Here is a 9,922-nt window from a genome sequence, read left to right as displayed (position 1 = left end):
AATGGAAACACAGCTACTATGTGTAGGCAAATAGAAGAACATTGTATGCATATGAGTTCAGACAAACTATATGTACTGTATTTAGTAAAGATACTTTCTTACCTTGCTGAGGTAACTTTAGCCTTCATCAGTGCCGTCAATGGTGTCACCGCTTCCTGGAAAAATGACCAAGTTTACCAAATACATTCAGTTTGTCAAAAAAGAATAATTCTTTAACTTATTATCAAAAGAAGACATGAGGAAAGCAATCAATCTGTATCCCTGTATGTTTTACTGTTTTATTAAATGTACAGTGGTGGTTTTTTAGACGCTCCATGTCTTTATGATGCATTACAGAAACCATTTTACTACTTTAAAAGTGCAAATGTGACTTTTTCACATTTACCTTAGAAGCTATATGCATTTGTTTGATTTTTGCCATGCCATTTTAAAACTGAGATAAAAAAAATTGTTTTGCATAAAAAAATATTTATTTTCGATCACATTAAGCTTCATTGGCGTTGAAGAACTTTCTTTCACAACTGTATATTTAGCTAATTCTGTTGCTTGTATACAAACACAAAATATGTTCCTTTCTGTGCGAGCATACGGAATGTTGCGTAATTACTTTTAAATGTTTTATTATGCGTAAGTTTTGTGTTAGCTAGAACTGAGAAAGTGATCTGTCGTCTTTCAGTATTTTGTCAGTAGCCTGTCGTAAGCCGTGATACTTTCATGAACCTGGTGTCTGAAAATAATTCATTATTTTCCATAAACACCATTTAAACAGTGCTGTAGGTTTCTGTCCATCCAGCTAGGCAGGATTTCCATGGACTCAGGGTCTGAAACTAACAGGTTTCACATGTGTTTTCACTGTTCCTGGAAAACTGTCTCTTCTTTTTTCTTTGATGAGAAAATAAATGACACCTTTTGGGAAACAGAGCATAAAAACTCGTCATCATTGACATTTTAACCCTTTAATTACGGTTGATGAGTAACAGCTGGGGTTTTTGGAGCCAGATGTGAAAGTGAAGATTTAGGAATATGACAAATAGAATGGAAATGGAACATCAGGTAATTTAATGTTACCCACATGCTAAACGTATTAAAGCTACTTTTAAGGTGTTATAATGCCATTTTTAGTGTTTGGGTTGGATATAGTCTATGGAACACTTGTTGGTATAGAAATAACTTTACTGCTGTGTTGTAGAAATGTGCACAAAATTCTAGAAGCTCCTTTAACTATTCTCTAAAATCAATACTGTATAGCCTGAGGGTGTCCTCAGCTTCAGTGTGTGTGTGTGTGTGTGTGCTCGCACATGCGTGTGAGACAACATCACTTGTGTATCTATATGTCCACTGACCCTTAACCACTCAGACAGCTGCAACACAGTATTGCAGCACACACACGCAAGCACAAAATGAATCCTGCGAGTGATAACATGTACACACACACGTACACACAGACACGTACACACACAGGGTCCAATCCTCCATCCTGATCCTTTTCTATGGCTGGTTACCTTGATAAGGGTGTTGCTGCTTTCACAGGAACCTTGTACATGAGTCCCATAAGACACACAGTATGTCATTAGTGTGGTTTACAATGTGCTACTCACTAACATTCATTATTTAAACCAGTGTTTCTCAAATGGGGGCACGCGATGGCACTACAGAGGGTACTCGAGAGTGGAAAATGTACAAATAAAGTGCCAGTATTGGTCCTGCCCCAGGCGTGAGATGACCAGAAATGATAAAAACTATAGAAATAAAAATCAATTCAGGAGCCACTGAAGCAGGTTTTTCAACCTTGGGGTCGGGACCCCATGTGGGCTCTTCTGGAGTTTAAATGGGTTTGCCTGACTATTCAAATTGATTTTTGAAATGTTTAAATTATCATTATTTTAAAATGAAAACAATCCTAAACAACTGTATTTCTTTATATTCACTTTGTGAATCTAGTTCAACTAAAACGCAGTAAAAAAAAAAAAAAAAAACTAAACATATCTGAGCTGAAACATGATCAAAATTCACAAATATTCTAAAAGAAAAAAAAATTGTATTTGGGGTTGCCAGAAATTCTTGATATAAAAATGGGGTCACAATCCAAAAAAGGTTGGGAACCACTGATCGAAATACTGTTTCTTTCCAGTAATTTACACAATGAGGGTTTTTTTTTTTTTTTTGAATATGTGCCATCACTTGTTCATTCCATCATTATGTTTTATATTTGTTTTAAAATAGTCTTCTAAGCAAAATGTTGTAGTCAAATTCAGAAATAAAAGAACGGAGGTACTAGAGCCAAAACAGTTTGAGAACCACTGATTTAAACAATAATAAAGCAAGTCTAACAATGTTTAATGTCCATTAAACATTAAAAAAAAATTATCATTAAATTCAGCTTGATGTCATATAGTAGAAAGTCTGTTTAGAATGGCCTCAGTCGCTACTTTCAGATCACAACCAACCCGTTCATAAAAAAGAAAAACCATTCGTGGACTTGGATGATTTTTACAAGCAGCCCTTTATTGTTATTGGTTTGTAACACTTACATTATTCTAATATTCGATGATTGTTTCCTTACAAGAGGTTACCTTTATTAACCTGGGAAAATAGAGTCCAATGTGATTGCTTTGCCTCTTCCCTTGTTGCCTAATAATTAAGACCCAATAGTCTGCTTTATCAGGCAACGATTTATTCTAGTTTGATGATTTTTCATGAACAATGAATGTCTGAATTACTTTAATTATGTTAGACCACGGGTCACCAACACGGTGCCCGCTGGTAGTGAGGAGCCCCATCTAAAACCTGATTTACTTTCCAGGATTCAGACTCACAGAGGTATATACATATGACATACATGATGAAGTTTTAGTATGAAAATAACCATCTTTAAATGGTTATTTTCACTGAAAAAACTGTGACAAATGTTTTTGCAGATTTGGTTTATGGGTTGTAGTATGTTTTATATATATATATAATAAATTCAAGGTGAATTTTCATAAAACATGACAGTTTCACAATTAAAACATGATATATGATCAGATATAAGCTGTTTGTTGGTAGCTAGGAAAATGATAATTTTTTACAAATTGTAATGAAAATGAAACAATTCAATAAATTAGAAAAAATAAAGTGTTGCATGTTGAAATTTAAACATATTCTACCTTTTTAAGTTACTGCTAGCCTTCATTATTATCTTAATTTCTAATTAAAGTGAAACTGTGAACATTTGGTATTTAGGAAGTGCTTTACTAGTTGGTCGCCCTTTAGACTTTATACCTATGAAGTAGGTCACAGTTTCTGAAAGGTTGGTGACCTGTGTTAGACTTTTGATAAAAAGTAGAATGAATTAATAAGTCTCTATACTCACCATGATACTGGGCCTTGTCCTGTATAATGGTTTGAGAATAGGTCCAATGATTGACGTGCCTTCTCGTCGTCACTGAGCCGACACCCAACCAGACAACACATCTTCTGACAATGTCACGTATTGGTGTGCCACCCTGGAGGAATGGGACTACTGGTGCTACATCTGTAGGGTCCAGGTACTGCAACACTCTGCCAGCAGTGATACTGACACTATAGGAAAATCAAAAATGGAGGACTGAAAAAAACATCAACCTGATAAACCATTCCTGTTTTTAGTGGTTTTCCTCATTATTGGTGCACCTGTTATTTTCATTAAGACCAAAGCAGCTGAAACTGATGAACAACCCTCCAGTCCCTGCTACTTAGCCGTCTACATCATTATACCAGGAACTGACTTCACTTGATGTTGAACTCTGATTGAACTGAAGTGTTGCTTTTATTGTTTTTAGCAAAGTCAAGAGACAGTATTAGATTTCAATCCAACATATTTCTTTTGCTGTTAAAATAAACTGATGAGTTCACCACTGTTGTCTTTCAAAAATGGAAATAGCACAAATATCTGAGATTCTACAGTTATTTGAAAAAATAAACAACTTAATTTCCTGAGCTTTGATAGAGCCAAACTTATGCAATCGCAGTGAAGAGAATGACCAACAGTCAAAGAAAATATGAAGCAGATGTCTAGTTTCAGGTCATAGGCATTTTAATTATACTTGGTTTGAATGGTAACGAGTGACTTTGTGGCTCTTTGTCGGCTCCGCTTTCCTTTGAGTAACCAGAGGAGCTGAACGCTACACATACTATGTTTAGAGTGAACGAGTTCTTGTCTCACTTCTGTTTACATGTGTGCAAATGTCAAATAAACCATCACAGATAGTGATGGAAATAGAAAAAGCAGCAGAACAAATATTGACCCATCTTCCACAGATGTTGTTAAATGTGAAACTTATCTATTACTTTTGTGTCTCTAATTTTAGAGAGTTTTGTCCTCCTGTTGCATACGCACGACAATTACGTTTACATTGCTCAGCATGTTCTGGCTTTACTGTCCATTCCGTTAATGTTTGCACAGATTTGCAGTTGTATTGACATTATATATGTATTCATCAATGAATGAATGACTTTAAATGCGCTCCATAGTCAGCTTTTGTGATGGCGGAGGCTGAACGCTGACTGCCTGAAATTTGAATCCAACCTTTTTTCGATCGTGACCCCATTTTACTATCAAACGTTTCCGGTGACCCCAAAGACACTTTTTGATCATGTTTGTTTCACTGTGTTACAACAACAGAACAACCAGGATTAGTGACAAGTTGCGCCAGCTCAATTATTTTTGTAGATCATGTTATTTTAAATAGGTGTATATTTGAGAAATTGAAAGTATAGAATACAGTTAAGATTGTGTGTTGTTTAAAATTTAAAGAACATATTTTTAATCGGTATTTTTTTTTTTTTTTTTTTTTTTATCTTATCAATTACAATTAATTATGACATTTCAGGTGACTTTACATGAGGTCACGACCCCAAGGTTGAAAAACACTGGATTAGATGATTCAGTAAGAGTCAGTCCAATCAGATATTGGCTTTGCAAACACATCCCCAATAGGTGCTTTCCGATAAATATCCCCGTGGTTACATTTGTGGTATTCCAACGGTCGGAACACAGACATTTTTAGGGAAGGATTCCTGTTATAGAGCTAAACTTGGGTTGATATGTAAGCGCATCTTTTACCCTAAATATTTACATTTTAAATATTCTTAAACGATAATGTGTAAACCAGTGTTTCTCAGATGGGGGTACGTGTACTCCTAGGGGTACGCGATGGCACTACATGGGGTACTTGAGAGAGAGAGAGATTTGAGATTTTACAAAACACTTTATTTACACTGATTTCATTTTTACAATTCAATTCAATGAAGTCCTAGCGCGTTGAAAAACCCGGTATGTTTTAAAAAAGACAGTTTAACTCGTAAAAACTGAACAAAGAATATTATTAAAACAACAGCGTTGTTTAAAAGCGTCCAAGTCTCCAATGTGTTTATAAAATCTAAAATCTAGCCATAGTCTTGCTCTTATATTGACCAGCCACACTGCCTAAGGCTTTTTGCTCTTCTCTGTTCTATACTCGATTTTTCCTGCTTATATAAATTGCCATTTTTGCCTCACCTGAAAGGTAGTTGAGGAGCTGCCACTTTTCTTTTTGTTCTTTTTTTGTAGGCAGCTCCCATGATAAAAAAACACATCAAAGAAACTAAAAATCAAAGAGAGAGAGAGAGAGAGAGAGAGAGAGAGAGAGGAAAATTAACAAATGAAAGCATTAAAACTATGGGGTTTTGGGATGTTTATTTTTAGTTAAAAATGATAATCATACGAAATATTACCAGCAACTCACAAAACGACCGCAAAAACTAGGGATGTCCCAATATAACTTTTTCACTTTCGAAACGATACCGATATTGCAGCCTTGCGTATCGGCCGAAACCAATATTGATTCGATGCGATATCAGCACGAATCATACGTACTTTTATTACTTATTTTGTAGTGTGGAATGTTACAAAAGGCTTGATCAAGTGATGTTACTCAAACAGAGAACAATAGTCAGCTGACCCATTTATTATTAACCAATTGGTTACATACATTTTAACCTTCAACATAATATCTACAGTATTCTACAATTGAATAAATATAGTATAATATATATCAGAGATTTTAGATGCAGTCTATCCATATCGATCCAGCCCATTCATAAAATCAACAAAGAAATGATATGAGTAGAACATATTTGGATCAGCAGCACCATCTTGTGGATGTTGTGTAGAAAACTGGCAGATGACACTAGGAATACCTCTATAGTTCCCTCTAAAATTAGTAAGATAACAATGGATTTTTTTAAATTGAAAAAGAGTGAAATATATTAAATCTGCTGTGTTTAAATTATTATCATTTGTTGAGTTGCATTCACTGGTATGCTTTTTATTGTTGACTAAAGAAACACATTGTAGCAAACTATATATGTTAATTACAATATTGTTCAAACACAGCAAAAGGTTATCATTATTTATTAGCTGTGACTGTGATTTACTAATAAAGACTATCAAACCACAGGCCTTTTCTTGTTATTCAATAATACCATAATAAGAGTTTTTTTTTTGTTTTTTTTTTTTAATATCATGTATTTCAAAAACATGATATTTCATGCATACATGTCATACATGTGACTGTATGCATTTTAAAGACTGTAACACATATATAGAACACAATAAGCTAACAATTCTTGTATAATAATAATATTCATATAATTGAGGTTTATTTACTCCAAGTATGGCATCAACAACAACAAAATGTTAAATTAGTATAAAACTTGAATTAAATGTTTATTTAATATTTGGATTTTTAATGCATGCAGATACATTAAGACCCGGTTCCCAAAGTGGGCTATGCAAATTGTCATTGAATAAAGATTAAAAACAGCATGACAACATTAAAAACTAGAATATAAATGGACCATTGGTCAGGAGCCTCCATGCATTGCCACAAATTACACATTGTCCTCTGTAAGAGAGAGACCACATTCTACTACAGAGAATCAATCTCTTTTGCCACCACATACTTGTATGAAAGTGGATTTTCAGCTTTAATAAACATGAAAACAAAATGCAGAACAAAATGCGTGGGGAAAGATTTCAAACTCAGACTCATTTATATTTCAGCCAAACATTGCAGAGTGATGTTCATCCTCTCAACCGCACTCTTTTCATTAAAGTTGTAGCAAGTTGTATTTCCCAGTTTCAGAGTGATGAATGTGTTGTATTACTGGTATATGTTTAATCAATACATTTATTTTTCCAGTAGGCAATATTTAAATGAATGGAGTAATCATTCTGAATAAGATATTTTCTTCTGTGCTAACAAATTACTACTCTGTTTTTATTACATATTGTTCTTCAACAGGAAAGGTCAAATTCAGAGACAAATGTCACTGTAGGGTTACATTGTATCTGACATTACATTATTATGTTTTTTAAGTGTGCAGGAGGAGGGGTTACATGTGTTCAGGTTTAAGGACTGAAGGGGTTCGGGACCGTGAAAAGTTTGAGAACCACAGATTTAGGCCAATCTTGACCTTGCATGAAACAAGATGTAAACTTATGGAAGTAAATCTGTTTTTTTTTTTGGTTTTTATTCCTGACACTTGTTTTTTTTTAAGTTTTTGGTACGTTTACCGAAGTACACGTACGTAGGGTTAGGTTATAACCCTATATCGCAACAAATAAGGAATTAGGGTTAGCTGGTGTCATTTACTGAGTTCACATCGCACTGAGATTATATATGAAAATGTATTTTTTGCTAAAAAAAAAAAAAAACGAAAACAAACAAAAAACAATTCATTTTTGTTTTTTTTTGTTTTCAAAGTGAACAGACACGTGTTGTATTTGTTTATTGGAATATGTTAGGGTTAGGGTAATAATCTCAGTACGGAGGTAAACTCAGTACGTGACACCGGTTTACAGTTAGGTTTAGTCTAAACTGACCTAAACTGGCCAATGACCGACCTATCACGTGACCTAAACTGGCCGATGAGGGACGATGCGTACAGATAAAATGTCGGTATATTGATACGGTAACCGTACGGATAGACACTACCTATTGTTTAATAAATGTTCATGGGCGGATATTTCAGGTGTCAGATAACATTTATCGCTAATTCTTACAAACACAAATGGTAAATGAAGTAAACAATCTTTACCAAAGCTCCATCGCTCCCGTTGGCCGCCGTCGTTATTTTCTCTTCCTGCGTCGGTGTCACATGACCAATGAAGCGAAACTTGATTGGCTGGACGTTTGATAATTGAGGAGATCTATTACTTTTCCATGGTTGTTGTCTTGGAATGCAGTGAATTTTTTGACACTGAATTATTTAATGTGTAATAATTTTATATTGAATTTTTTTAAACTTAATTAAAAACAAGTGTCAGGAATAAAAAAATATTCTACAAATTTGTTGGTTTTGAAATTCAAAGTCATATTTTACTAATTCAAACTCTGATGGCACAGATTTACTTCCATATAAACTCTATGCAAAAGGGATCACTGTCGCCCATTTTTTTTCACTAAAGTAAACCAAGGGATTTACTTAAATTATTAACAAAGAACAAAATAGAAATGGAACAAAGAGAAGATTAAAAGAATGATTTATGATGTAAGCCTAAAAATGAGAAACAACTTTCTATGCTTTCTAATTATTTCTACAAGTACTTTTTGTGCACACTGCCTTTATATATATATATATATATATATATGTCACTATGGAGAGGCACTCGGAGTGTTATTACCAGTATGACCAACAGAGGGCAGCACCAACGAGGTTTCCCGCCCTAAACTAAACCCCGCCATTACTCCTCCTGGAGTTGAGTGTGACAGAAACAATGACACAGCTATCTCTGTTTTTGGCTTGGAAACTGTCCTTATATTTAGCACCTTGTGTAATTTTAGAGCATAGCACATGCTGAATAAATTTAGCTGGCGTTCTGAATAGACTTTTGACGAGTCACACAAATCTGAAGCACACACAGAGAGAGATCGCTTTAGCTATCTTATGTTTAATGTCCACTTGAAGGTAATGCTGACTTCAAGGTTAGAGAATCAATAAGCTTGTGATGAGAAATTCAATATTCATCTACATTCGTCAATACTGCGTCAGACTTTACGGAAACCTTAAGGCCAAAAACACTTCCGGAACTCAGCACAAGTTCCTCCTAAAGCAGGGGATTAGAACAGAAATGCTTGTGTATATCAATGCATAATGTGGAATATCAGTAATCTTCTTTTGAAGCTCTGGTGAATGTGAAAGTATGAGAAAGCATGTTTTATTGACCTTGGGGGAAACAAACAAAAGCACAAAAAGGTCTCACAACATTTTGGAGGACACAGACTAAACTGGCTACGTTCTTAACTATTTTTTGTCGAATGTGCAGCTTATTTAGCTTTTTGTGTATAGTATTGTGTAATGTGATGTCTAAAATCATGTTTTAACATTTGAAAATAAAATTAAATGAAAAACTTCTATCAGAAGAAAATACAAAAGCATATTTTATTTATTTATTTATTTTTTTTACACTTTTGACTTGTTCTGTAAGCTACAGCAACATATTGGTTACCATGCTGATGATTGTATTCAGACTAAAATCTGTTATCTAGCAGAAATCTTATTCTATTCTTATCTTGTTTTTCACACTATAGTGCCCTGAGAATAACTTTCAGTTACTGTGTTTCCATTACAGCTTCTTGCAAATTAAAAGCAATATTTCTGAAATTTTGAATAAAGTTTTAGTATAATGCAAAGAAACCTCTCCCGTACACACGTACCGTGCCATGTGACCAGGTATGTCACGTACCTGAAAAAGTGTTTTTTTACATTTCAATATTGAAACATCTGAAAAAACTCCTCATGAAAGCGTAAAGCAATATTTGAGTGTTGAGAAAATCAGTTCCATTTCAAGGATTTATTGCGATATTTAAAATGTGTGCATTCCCAAGGGTAACGAAAAGGCAGCAGAGTTTACAACTTT

The 9,922-nt window shown here is 34.3% G+C and overlaps 1 protein-coding gene across 1 annotated transcript in view; it reads right to left on the bottom strand.

The window, feature by feature from the left end:
• pde3a (phosphodiesterase 3A, cGMP-inhibited) overlaps positions 1–8,148 on the bottom strand; it is a 127,822-nt gene extending 119,674 nt beyond the window's left edge. The window contains exons 1-3 of the mRNA XM_028464470.1: positions 8,101–8,148; positions 3,353–3,561; positions 103–155 (exon numbers count right to left, since the gene is read on the bottom strand). The gene's annotated coding sequence lies outside the window, so the exon portion shown is untranslated. The remainder of the gene's footprint in view (positions 1–102; positions 156–3,352; positions 3,562–8,100) is intronic.
• Positions 8,149–9,922: the final 1,774 nt, after the last annotated feature.

Source organism: Gouania willdenowi, chromosome 13, assembly GCF_900634775.1.
Source record: "Gouania willdenowi chromosome 13, fGouWil2.1, whole genome shotgun sequence".
In the NCBI taxonomy this organism is placed as follows: domain Eukaryota; kingdom Metazoa; phylum Chordata; class Actinopteri; order Blenniiformes; family Gobiesocidae; genus Gouania; species Gouania willdenowi.
This window is presented reverse-complemented; position numbering and strand designations above follow the sequence as displayed.